We start from the raw sequence: 13,449 nt of genomic DNA, 5'->3' as shown, positions 1-13,449 counted from the left end.
TTCTAATTATTTAATTTATTTTATTATCTGGTTAATTTCATTTTTTAATTTGATTTTATTGTATTGATAATTTTAATTGTTTTAATAATTTTTATTGTATTGTCAATTTTTTATTGATTTTAATAATTTTTATTGTATTGTTAACTTTGATTATTTCACTAATTTTTATCGTATTATTTTTTTCTATTTTATTACTTTTTATTGTATTGTTAATTTTCATTATTTGATGAATTTTTATTGTATTAACAATTTTTATTTATTTTAATCATTTTTAGTGTATTGATTATTTTATTTATTTCATTCATTTTTATTGTATTGTTAATTTCTAATCATTTTATTTATTTGTATTGTATTTACAATTTTTTTATTTAATTCATTTTCATTTTATTACGCTTTATTTTATTTATTTTTATTGTATTATTAATTTCTAATTATTACATTTCTTTTGTATTTTTTGGTAATTTGATTTATTTTAGTCATTTTTATTGTATTGTCATCTTTCATAGAATTTAATCATTTTATTGTATGGTTAATTTTCATTTATTTCATTCATTTTTACTGTCGTTAATTTTTATTATTTCATTAATTTTTATTGTATTGTTAATTTTCATTCTTTCATAAATTTTTATTGTATTGTTAATTTGTACTTATTTTATTCATTTTCATTGTATTGATAATGTTTTATTTCATTCATTTTTATTGTATTAAGTTTTATTTATTTTTATTGTATTATTAATTTCTAATTATTTCATTTATTTTCATTATATTGTTAATGTTATTTTCTTAATGTAATTTTATTGTATTGCTAATTTTTCTTTAGTCATTCTTATTGTATTGTCAGTTTTTATTGATTTTATTAATTTTTATTTCATTGTTAATTTTCATTATTTCATTCATTTTATCGTATTGTTCATTTCTAATTATTTTATTTATTTTGTGGTATCGATAAATTTTTTTAATTTATTCATTTTTATTTTATTAAGTTTTATTTATTTCAGTTATTTTTATTGCATCATTAATTTCTAATTATTACATTTATTTTTATTGTTTGGAAATTTGATTTTTTTAGTCATTTTTATTGTATTGTCATTTTTTTATTTTGATAATTTTTATTGGAATTTTAGTTTTTTATTGATTTCATTCATTTTTATTGTATTGTTAATTTTCATTATTTCATTACTTTTTATTGTATTTTTATTTTTTCCTATTTAATTCATTTTTATTGTATTAGGTTTTATTTGTTTTATTCATTTTTACTGTATTGTTAATTTCAAATTATTTTATTTGTTTTTATTGTATTGATAATTCTTAAAAACTTATTCGTTTTTATTGTAGGTTTTATGTATTTTTTGTTTATTTTTATTGCATTATTAACTTCTAATTGATTTATTTAATTTCATTGTTTTTGTAAATTTTATTTATTTCAGTCATTTTTATTGTATTATTAATTTTCATTATTTCATTAATTTTATTGTAATACGTTTTATTTATTTTATTTCTGTTGCATGTTTAATTTATAATTATTTCATTTTTTTCTTTTTTTGGGTAATTTTTATTTATTTTAATCATTTTTATTGCATTGTCAATGTTTATTTATTTTAATCATTTTGATTGTATTCTCAATTTTTCTGTATTTTTTAATCATTTTTATTGTACTGTTAGTTTTCATTTATTTTATTCATTTCATTGGAACATTAGGTTTTATTTATTTTTATCATTTTTATTGTACTGTTAATTTTGATGTATTTTAGTTATTTTTATTGTATTGGTAATTTCTAGTTATTTTTTATTGTATTGTTCATTTTAATTTATTTTATTAATTTTTAATTTCCGTCGAGTACGAACAAGTCTGCATGTTTTACTCATTTTCTGAAGTCTGTGAGACTCTGTGCAGACTTGGGAAATAACGGTGTATTTCCTGTAACAGCGAGTTTGTGAAGTTTCGTGTTTAGTAAGTTTTATCATCTTTATATTCTCTACAGCTGCCAGTACGCGGTGGTTTGATTGAGATTTTGTCATCTCTCCTTGAAGAGATGAGGATACGTTTTCTACTTTTTAAAAATATGAAGGATAATTAAGGCTTTATGTGTCATGTGATGTTTGTGTTGTGTCTGAGTGGTGTTTCTATCTCAGCCATGGATGATGCAGAAGCTCCATCAGTTTGGGTCGACGTTCAGGGACCATCGTGAGGCACTTCTTTAAGAAATCCTGGCAATCTGCAGAGAAAGAAGCAGAGAAAGATCAATGATGGAAATGAGACTAAATGAAAAAAGCAACCTTAAACTGATGCAAAATTACTAAAATTAAGACAATAAAAATGACCACAGTGGTACAAAAAACAACATGAAAAGATGTAAACTGTTTAAATTAAACACAAAATGACCAAAATGAGCAAAATGAGTCTCAAAATGACCAAACTTATCCAGAAATCTTCACTTACATTCACTAAGCTGTCTAAATTTATTCTATTCAATACTATTTAATATCATTTACAGTCTGATTTAAACATTTTTTTCTTAAAAAAATGTTGAACAAAATTATCAAAATTTCTAGTAAGAACAACCCTAAAGACATAAACTGACCAAAATTAGTGACAAAATGAGCCACAAACTGAACAATTTTAAACAAAAACAACCTTAAAAACAAACAACATCCAAAATAAACGACACAATAACAAGATGGTACAAAAAACAACATAAAGAGATGAAAAATGACCTGAATTAGATTAAAAAATGACCAAAATTAGCCTCGAAATGAAAAAACTGATCTAGAAATCTTCACTTACATTCACCACTGTCCAAATTTATTCTATTCCATATTCTGAAGGTTTTACAGAGATGTTTGTTCATATATCATTTAAACTCCTATTTATACAACTTTCTTTCTCTAAAAACATACTGAAATGCACAAAATAAGACACTAAATGGAACAGAAAAACCTTAAACGGATGCAAAATGTCCAAAATGACGCACAAAATGATCTAAATGAGACACAAAATGATCTAAATGAGACACAATGAGACACAAAATGATCTAAATGAGACACAAAATGATCTAAATGAGACACAAAATGACCAAAATGGAACAAAAAACGTTTTAAAGGCAGAAAAATGACAAGTAAAAATAATCCTAAAGACAAAAACAGAGCAAGTTTAGAGACAAAATGAGACACAAAATGAGCAAATGTTGGTTGTCAGTGTTGTGAAAACTTCAATGTAACATGTCAGTGTGTAGTTTGCTGATATTTGGGGCTGAGTTGCAGCTCGTTGTCTGGACTTCTGTCTTACCTGAATGTTTCCTATCTGGCTGAGGAGGCTTCATTTTTCTCTCACAGTCTTTCTTCATAATGTCTTCACAAGTTTCACACTTGAAATCTTGACCACAACTCTCCAATATCTCCAAGGTTTGTGTGTTCAACTGAGTTTCTCAAGTCTTTCAATGTTTTTCTTCAGAATATGGAATGTGGTAACAGTTGTTAGGAGTTCTTCTCACTGACATCACAATGGACTTTTAAAAAATGCATTTACTGTCTTAGTACTTGTTCTCTGTGCAATGACAGCAAAGTTGAATCTAATCTAATCTAGAAAATGACCAAAAGGAGACACCAAATGTCCAAAATTTTACAAAAAACTGCCTTGAAGACAAAAATTAGCCAAAAATAACAAAGTGGAACACAAAGTGTCCATAAAGACTTGTAAAATGAGCACCAGAAAAGCACAAACTTGCAAAACAAAACAACAATAAAGAAATGCAAAATGAGACAGGAGTGGCAAATCTCAGACACAAAGATGTCAAAAATGTAACAAAAACAACCATAAATAGGTGCAACATCAACAAAGAGACGGGCTGCACAGTGGCGTAGTGGTTAGCACTTTCGCCTTGCAGCGAGAAGATCCCTGGTTCGCGTCCCGGCTTTCCCGGGATCTTTCTGCATGGAGTTTGCATGTTCTCCCTGTGCATGCGTGGGTTTTCTCCGGGTACTCCGGCTTCCTCCCACAGTCCAAAAATATGCTGAGGTTAATTGATTACTCTAAATTGCCCGTAGGTGTGAATGTGTGAGTGATTGTTTGTCTATATATGTAGCCCTGCGACAGACTGGCGACCTGTCCAGGGTGTCCCCTGCCTTCGCCCGAGTCAGCTGGGATAGACTCCAGCCCCCCCCATGACCCTAGTGAGGAATAAGCGGTGTATAGATAATGGATGGATGGATAAACAAAGAGACACCAAATGACCAAAATGAGACACAAAATGTCCTAAGTGAGACAGAAAATGACATAAAATTATGAAAATGAGACACTAATGACCAACATAAGACACAAAAGCTACAAAATGAGACACAAAATGAGACTGAAAATGACCAAAAGGAGACAATAAATGACCAAAATGAGACAGGAAATGACCAAAATGAGACAGGAAATGACCATAATGAGAGAGAAAGTGACCAGTATGAGACAGGAAATGGCTGAAATCAGACGTTTCCATGACGTTTCCTGGACAGTTCTTCATGCTTATGGCTCCTCCCACACATCTGCTAGTTCCTTGGAGAAACTAAACTGTGTTTCCTCATTGTTTGCTCCAAAATATTAAATCCTCTTCAGTGACATGAGTCTCTTGTAACAAAAACACATTGTGCCTGTAGTCCTTTGTAAAATAAAAATACAGCCTTTCTCTTAGTGCTGTCTTTAAGTCTCCTGGTATTGAAGGACATAAAAGACAACTTTGAACATGTGAACATAATATTCAGTAACAATAAGTCACTTCACTAAGGCTGTGAGTTTGGATGAAGAAAGTAACTGTTATGTTGATCCCTGGAAATAAACTCTGAGTCTCATTTGGCTCTATTCAGTAACCAGAACACATATTTCCATGTCTTTTCATTTTCTATGGGAATATGTGGACTCCTTCTATGAAAGTTTGCTCTCTTCCCCTGATCTCTGGCTTCTTTTATCTTCGTCCACATCAGCTCCAGCGTTGCTCTGTCTTCTTTTCTTCAATCTTCTTCATCTTTTTTCCACATCTCACAGCCTTTTGACAGCATCCACATTTCATTTGTGCATCACGCTTCCCAAACTGAACCATGAGCTTCCTGCTGTGATTTTGCTCTTTCTTCCTGATGTGATGAACGCTGTCCACCATGTTTTGCTGTTCATGTTGACGGCTGGTTCATTGACGTTGTTGCAGAGTAGTCATGATCCATACATCCACAAAGGAAGAGAAAATTACTCTCCTTTCTTTTAAAAGTCCTAGACTTCATTTTTTGGAGACTAAACTTCAGATGAAACAAACTATGAGGGATCGTTTGAAGATTTCAGGAAAGTGTTGCTGCTCAGAGATCCATCTAGCTGGAAGTCTCTCTCATCCAACTAACAAGTCAGGACTCTGTGGATTCAATCTGGGAAAAGTCATGATGTTGATCGACCATTAGATGGCAGCAGAGACTCAGACACAAATCTCTGTCCCTGCATCTGATCAACAATCAATAATAATAATGATAATTATCAACCAATCAACCAATCATATTTTGGTCATTTTATACATATTTGTGGTAATTTTATTGAATATTTTGGTCATTTTATACATATTTGTGTTAGTTTTATTGAATATTTTGGTCATTTTATACATATTTGTGTTAGTTTTATTGAATATTTTGGTCATTTTATACATATGTGTGGTAGTTTTATTGAATATTTTGGTCAATTTATACATAGTTGTGACAGTTTTATCTCATATTTTACTCATTTTTTACATATTTGTGTTAGTTTTATTGAATATTTTGCTCATTTTATACATAGTTGTGACAGTTTTATCTCATATTTTACTCATTTTTTACATATTTGTGTTAGTTTTTATTGAATATTTTGGTCATTTTTATACATAGTTGTGACAGTTTTATCTCATATTTTACTCATTTTTTACATATTTGTGTTAGTTTTATTGAATATTTTGGTCATTTTATACATATGTGTGGTAGTTTTATCGAATATTTTGGTCATTTTATACATATGTGTGGTAGTTTTATTGAATATTTTGGTCATTTTATACATATGTGTGGTAGTTTTATTGAATATTTTGGTCATTTTATACATATGTGTGGTAGTTTTATTGAATATTTTGGTCATTTTATACATATGTGTGGTAGTGCAAGGCCAACTCCAGGAAGCAAATGGAGGATTAGCTGCAGAATAACAACACTCCTCTCCAGATCTTTCTTCAGAGCAGGACAGAGACATAAAGGTGGAGCCTGAACCTGGAACAGAGACTGAACCAACAACTTAAACCTGTTTTTGTGTGTTAGGTTTGGCAGCTAGTTCCCTCTGTGAAGTGATGTTGTCAGATCAGGTACAAATCTGTTTCCTGCTTCGTTGCCCTGACAACAGTGATGTCACGGTTCTACCTGTTCCTCAGGTTAGTTCTGCTTTTACCGTCTTTGTGTCGCAGCTTCTTTTTTCCGTCTGAATGTGAGTAAAAGACACTTTAAACTGGTTTTTATCTTTTATATATCTATAGAACATGAAACTGATTGAATCATTCATCATGTTTTAACTCAAAAACAACGTTGTTGTGACACAACTAAAACATTAAATAAATCTTTTTCCCCTAAAACCAAATCTTCAGACATGTTGTTCCCAACCAGCAGCAGTTATCAAACTGATGCTGAAATCAATGTGTTTTATCAGTAAATATCATTTGTATTTGTTCTCAGTTCTAAACATGAGTTGTTCTTATCAGCAGAACTTCAGTGCAACAGTTGTAGGATGGAAATGCTTTGAACATGTGATTTTTCAACAACACACGTAGAACTAGAACATAGTGTGGACCATATGTTTGTGGTAGAACAGAAGTGGAACAAGGATCTCCATTCACACTCATGACTTCCATCAGTGATCAAAGCCAGTGCAGCATAAAGACGACATGGATCTACAAGAGCTGAATACAGACACTAGCAGCTTTTAGGATTCATGATCTTTATTTGGGACATTTCTGACATTTTTCACTCTAGAATTCCAATATCTGGATATTGTGAAGAATTAAGGGTCTACTTATGATCTTCAAATGAAAAGATGAACTCCATCAGATCATATTTAGTCCTAAAAGGTAATTATTCTTCCTCAGATATAAAATACTAAAGTAATATTCATCCCATGAGGAGCAGCTGGACCAGAGATAGTCTCTGATTTCCTTTCTCTGTCTGGGATCTGCATTTTGTGTCTTAATTTGTCTCATTTTTGTAGTTTTTCTGTCTTGAGTCCTCGCATTTTTGCCCTTTCGTGTCATCATTTGTCTCATTTTTACCATTTTGTGTTTAAATTTGTCAAATTCTTACAGCGCTATGTCTCCTTTGTGTCATTTTATTCTTTCAATGTCTGACATTTTCAGTCTTTTTTTCTGTAATTGTGGACTCAGTCTGTCTCATTTTTGTAGTTTGGGGTCCTAATTTGTCTCATTTTTGCCATTGTGTTTCACCTTTGTGTCATTTTGAGTCATAATTTGTCTAAGATTTGTCGTTTTGGATCACAATTTGTCTCATTTTTATAGTTTGGGGTCTGAATTTGAATCATTTTTGTCATTTTGTGTCTAATTTGTCTCACTTTATAGTTTTGTATGCCATTTATGTTGCTTTGTGTCTTAATTTGTTAATGTTTTATCATTTTGTGTCTTAACTTGTCTCATTATTTATCATTTTGTGTTAAATTTGTCAATTTTTACCCATTCTATAATCTCTTTTGTGTCGTTTTATGTCCTAATTCTTTTAAATTTCCGATCATTTTCAGTCTTTTTTTCTGTAATTTTGGCCTCAGTTTGTCTCATTTTTGTCATTTTGTGTCGTAATTTGTCTCATATTAATCAATTTTATGTCTTAATTTGTCTCATTTTTACCATTTTGTGTCTTAATTTTTTCTAGTTTTTGTCATTTGTGTCTTAATTTGTCTCATTTTTTACCATTCTATCTCCTTTGTGTCGTTTTATGTCCTAATTCTTTCAATTTCTGTCATTTTCAGTCTTTTTTCTGTAGTTTTGGCCTCATTGTCTCATTTTTGTAGTTTTTCTGTTTTAATTTTTCTCATTTTTGCCATTTTATGTCACCTTTGTGTCATTTTGAGTCTTAATTGTCTGAGTTTTGTAGTTTGAGTCATAATTTCTCTATTTACTGTCAGTTTGTGTTTTATATGTCTGTTTTTTTCTCATTTTCAGCTTTATTTCTGTAAATGTGTGTCTCATTTTAATAGTTGTGTCTCTCAGTTTGACTATTGTTGTAGTTTTTGTCTCAGTTTGTCTCATGTAGAATGTAGTTTTCAAACATGAAAACTGATCTGACTGGGGGTTTGAGGCTCAGAGATGAAACTGTAAATGACTCCTTAGTTTTTCTTCATATTCCAACTCCCCCATAATTCAGAACTGATTCCATCTGCTTGTCCACACATTCCAGATCCTGAATCAGTGTTAGAAATCAGAGTGAAAGTGGTGGACGGTCAGTTTGGGGCTGCTGGAGGAAGCAGTGTGTTGATCAGAAGCTGCAGTTTGTGACTCTGCTGCTCCTTCAGTCAGGTTTAATTAGACTCAGTCCATTTGTTGGTCTTTAACAGGAAAAAGGTTGAATGTTGAAATAATCCGTCACATGAACTGAGTGGGAATCAGCCTGTAAATGTGCTCTTATTGTGAAAGTCTGCCTGCTGCTTCCTCATAGGTGGAGTCCTGACTGGTTCCAGGAAACAGATCACCTGTCTGAGCGTCCAGGAGTGGACTGGAAACTTTCTTCTTCTTCTTCAGCGCTTTGAATAAAGTGTAAGTTTGCTTTGTTTTGCTGCTTTAACTTCAGTAATGTTGCTGTTTGTTTCTGCTCTGTGATGTTTCTACATGTTCACTTTCTTATTTCAGCACAAACTTTGGATGACTGCTGTTTAAACAATGGATCAATATGATTATTAGGTTATTGATTGACTGCAATCAGTCAATATTCTATGAGATTATTGATTTGACTTGAGTCAGTTTGATGAGCTGCCTGATGTTTCTTTGTTTGTTCACAATCCAAAACTGCATGGTGTCTTTTTGACTTTGGGTTTGTGGGTGAGTCTCTGCAGCTCCCCATGACTCCATCTGCTGGTCTGATAGTAGAAGTGCAGCAGCTGATCTTTTCCAGGAGGATTTGAGTGGATCAATGATGTTTGTTTCCTGTGCAGGTGAAGGTAGAAAGTGTGTGTGAGCTGCTGTGTGTTATTAGTACATGTATGTCAGTACACAGAGTACATGTATGTCAGTACACAGAGTACACAGTACACAGAGTACATGTATATCAGTACACAGAGTACATGTATATCAGTACACAGAGTACATGTATATCAGTACACAGAGTACATGTATATCAGTACTCTACACTCCTTCTCATTCAATGCTTTTTTTATTTGTGTTATTTTCTACATTGTAGATTAATACTGAATATTAACACTTTTCTGTTACAACATAGTTCCATATGTGTTCTTTTATAGTTTGGTGTCTTCAGTGTTAATCTTCAAGGTCCAAACTGTTGACTGCTAGTGGATATACAGAGTACATGAATAATGAGAGTATTTTCATTACATTTTAACAGATGCATACAGATTGTGTGTATATTTATACTGCAGTATAATAGTATATAGTACAGTATTTTGAATCCTTATACTCTGCATGTAGTGTACTATTACCTGCATTAAACAGTACTATTACCAGTGTGTAAACGGTACTGTACACCATTAATGTACTTTATTTCACACTATTTTATTTCCTCCATGGTGTCTCGACCACTTCATGGTGTTTTTTGGTCCATTTCAGGCGATCGCCTGCCCCCCCCACCACACCAGCTTTTCCCACAATCAGCTGATCACCTGATCAGCTCTATGCCAAGCAGATGTGTTGCACGGGAGGCTAATGGTCCCACCCAGATACTGACTGGTTTTCTGACCCCCAGTACAGTTAAAGTGACATTTCACAGTGTCCTTTTATTGAGGCCAGGCTGAGGAACACCTGAGCAATAATCCTGCTGTCTAATCAGCATCTGGATCTGCCTGAAATGTATGTGGATCCATGAGAGACATTTACTAGCAGTAATGAGCTGTTTAGTAGCAGTCAGTGTTTGGTCTGGACTCTGAACAGACTCAGTATAAAAGTATAAAACCCTGATATGAGGCTCTGATCCTGGACCAGATAGAAAATCATATACCTGAAGAAAGACATTCTGGTGGCAGATATTGTTCAGAAAACAAAAAGTGAGGTCTTGACAGTAAAGCTGAAGTTCCCTCCATAAACTCAGATCCTGCTTGGTAGTTCCAGACCTCAGAGCTGATTCATGGTTCAGCCTCCCATTTTACTCTGAACTAAATAGAAACTTAACACTTTTGTTTTCGCTCCCATTTTTCATGAGTTGAGCTCAAAGATCTCAGACTTTTTCTATGAACATAAAAGGTCTGTTTCTCTCCAATATTGTCCACAGATGTGTCTAAATGTGTGTCAGTGAGAACTTCTCCTCTGTCCAGATAATCCATCCTCCTCACAGGTGTGGCAGATCCAGATGCTGATTAGACAGCAGGATTATTGCTCAGGTGTGCCTCAGGCTGGCCTCAATAAAATAATAACATTTGCTGTCTGATGGTTTGGTCCAGAGGTTCTCTAAAGGGTTAAAGAGGGCAGGACTAAGTGGGCAGCTCTGTCTGCATCCTCTTTGCAGGGCTCTAGAGTTGGACAAATTCCCCTTTATTTAGATCCTGGTGGTGGGAGATGAGTGGATTGTTTTAATGGTTGTATAAATTTACTAGTGAACCCAAATCCAGCCTTTACTTGGTAGAGAAATTCCAGCCAACAGAGTGGGACGCCTCATTGGCCGGATATTATTGATCTATATCCTGGCAAGAAATCTCCCAGCTAAGTTTTTCATTCTACTAGTCCATGAGAGACATTTCTTGCAGTAATGAGCTGTTTAGTAGCAGTCAGTGTTTGGTCTGGACTCTGAACCGACTCAGTATAAAAGTATAAAACCCTGATATGAGGCTCTGATCCTGGACTTCAGTCTGACTCTGATCCTGGACTTGTTCTGTGAAGGATCAGAGTTCATGTTTATTTGGAGCCTCTGTTGGTCAAAGTGTAATAATGTGGGATCATCTTTGTGTTGTGGTCCAGTGACTGCAGAGTGACTTCCATGAGTAATATTTAACAGACAGCAGTGAGCGCCCCCTGCTGGTTCCCCTCAGTGTTGCTGTCAGTGATCCTGTAGGATTAACTGCAGTCCTGCTGCTACACAACAACCTCCACCACACCAACAACACAACTGTTCATTAACTGCTGACATTTTCTTTGACTTTATCAGGGAGACACGATGACATCAGAGGTGCTCTTGAACATCCTGGATGATCTGGATGATGATCAGCTGTCTAAATTCCAGTGGTTCCTGCAGAAACCCAACAATGTTCAAGGCCTCCCAGCCATCACAAAGAGCCGACTACAGACACTAGACAGGTGTAAAACTGTGGATGTGATGGTGGAGACTTATGGACTTCAGAGAGCTGTGCAGGTGACCAGGGTGGTTTTAGAGAAGATCTCCAGGAATGATCTGCTGCAGAGGTTTCCTGCCAGCAGCTCAGGACCAGAAGGTCAGTCACAAGACAAGAACAACATGATATCATTGCAGTCAGAAAGATGCATGATGGTGCTGCTACAGTTTGATAGAGTTCAGGTTCTGTCAGTTTTTCCTGAGTCCACATGTAAGGTCAGTTCCTCTGTAAAATCTACTGATCAACCTACTGACTGAATGCTGCCCCTTGCTGTTTAAACCTTGATAGAACACCAAAATTAGTTCTGTATGAGCTGACCTTCTGTGGAAGCAAAGCATGTCCCACCTGTCCTCACCAAATTATGAGTCGATCAGACAGTTTCTGAAGATTCTTCATTCATACTGTTTAGCTGGGAGTGATCCTGCAGTTTACAACCAGAGGGAAGCTGACCAATCAGCTCTCAGTAAGGGCAGAACAATGTTGTTGAAGCAGCTGCATTCCAAATCACAAACCTTTAAATTTAAATACATGCTACAGTTGACCTCACAAAGTATTCACTGTGTCCTGCAGTGTGCATCCAATTAGAACATACTACTTCATAATATGGAGCCTTAAACTCTGACTATCCCAGTCTGTAGTAATGTGGTGTCATCTGACTGTGAGCTCTCAGCAGCTCAAACTTATTTCTATTTCCATGACACACTGTTAAGTGCTATGACTGTTCATAGAATGTGGGTCAGAACGGCCAGAAAAACATGTTAGTTTGCATTCTACAAAATCAGTTTGAATGTGGTCGGACATCTGGGTATTTCTGACATACTACATTTAACATAATATGTACTGGGACGTACTACATCTTTTTCTGTGCGTACCATCTGGCATGTTAGTATGTAGTACTATGTAACATTACGTTATACTTTTAAACCATCAACAACCTCCCAGACCTACCACACTGAAAATGTCAAGTCTTCAGAGGGTTTGGATGGAGCAATAAGGCAGCCATGTTGGCTGACTATTTTAAGGGGACACTGTTGCTGCATCCTGGGCTTAGCTCCACCCTGGATGACTGTGGCTGCTTTAAAAAGACAGCCCTTCTTCCCTCTATAGCAGAATGATGATGAGGTGAAGCCAGAACACTCTGTTCTTCAGAATGGTCTGGATATGCCAGACTAATGTCAGAGTAACATCAGGTTTTACTTTGAAGGAGCAGTTTGGTGTCAGAAAACCAGAGTTAATCAACACCATAAACTCATCAATAAATGTCAACATAAAGTCCCTTCTAAGTCTGTTGTAACTGAAATAAATGAAAGCAGTAAGCAGTGGAGAATATAACATGTGATCTCTGTCTGTCTGTCAGTTCATGTCAGTGATGTTGGGGAGACTTCAGAGAACAGAGAACCTTCCTCCTCTCAGACTCAGCCTCCTCTTCCTCAGACTGAAGGTAAAACTGATGGATTCTTTGGTCTGTAAAGAAAGATGGCAGCAGTTCCTCATGCCTGAAATGGAAGCTGAGTTTCAGCAGGTTGTTTTGTACAACACAGAACAGTGGTTGTCTATGGAGTTGCATGAGGCAGCAGGTTGTAGTGTAGCTGTAGCATAACGGTCAGTTTTGTGGCTGGTGATCCTCAAATCCAATTTTCTAAACTGGTGTCCATTTTAAGCTAATTTCTGAGAGCCTTTTGATGGTGAAGAAAACTGTACTCACTGACACCTTGACTGTCTTCAGTTTCTCTGTAGGAAAGACCTACATTTTAAGTGTTATGATGGTCTGTCTCTCTTCTATTGTTAATTGCTTTTCCTCTCCTTTTATAGCAACACACTACTTTCTGCAGTACAATACTGTTCAAATAATGCTCTGGAGGGTTCACAGTGTGTTCCAACACTACTTTATGCAGACAGAGGGGGTTGGAAGGAATCTAGAAAAGTTGAGG

This window comes from Amphiprion ocellaris, chromosome 24 (genome assembly GCF_022539595.1).
Source record: "Amphiprion ocellaris isolate individual 3 ecotype Okinawa chromosome 24, ASM2253959v1, whole genome shotgun sequence".
Taxonomy (NCBI): Eukaryota; Metazoa; Chordata; class Actinopteri; family Pomacentridae; genus Amphiprion; species Amphiprion ocellaris.
Note: the sequence above shows the minus strand (reverse complement) of the source record.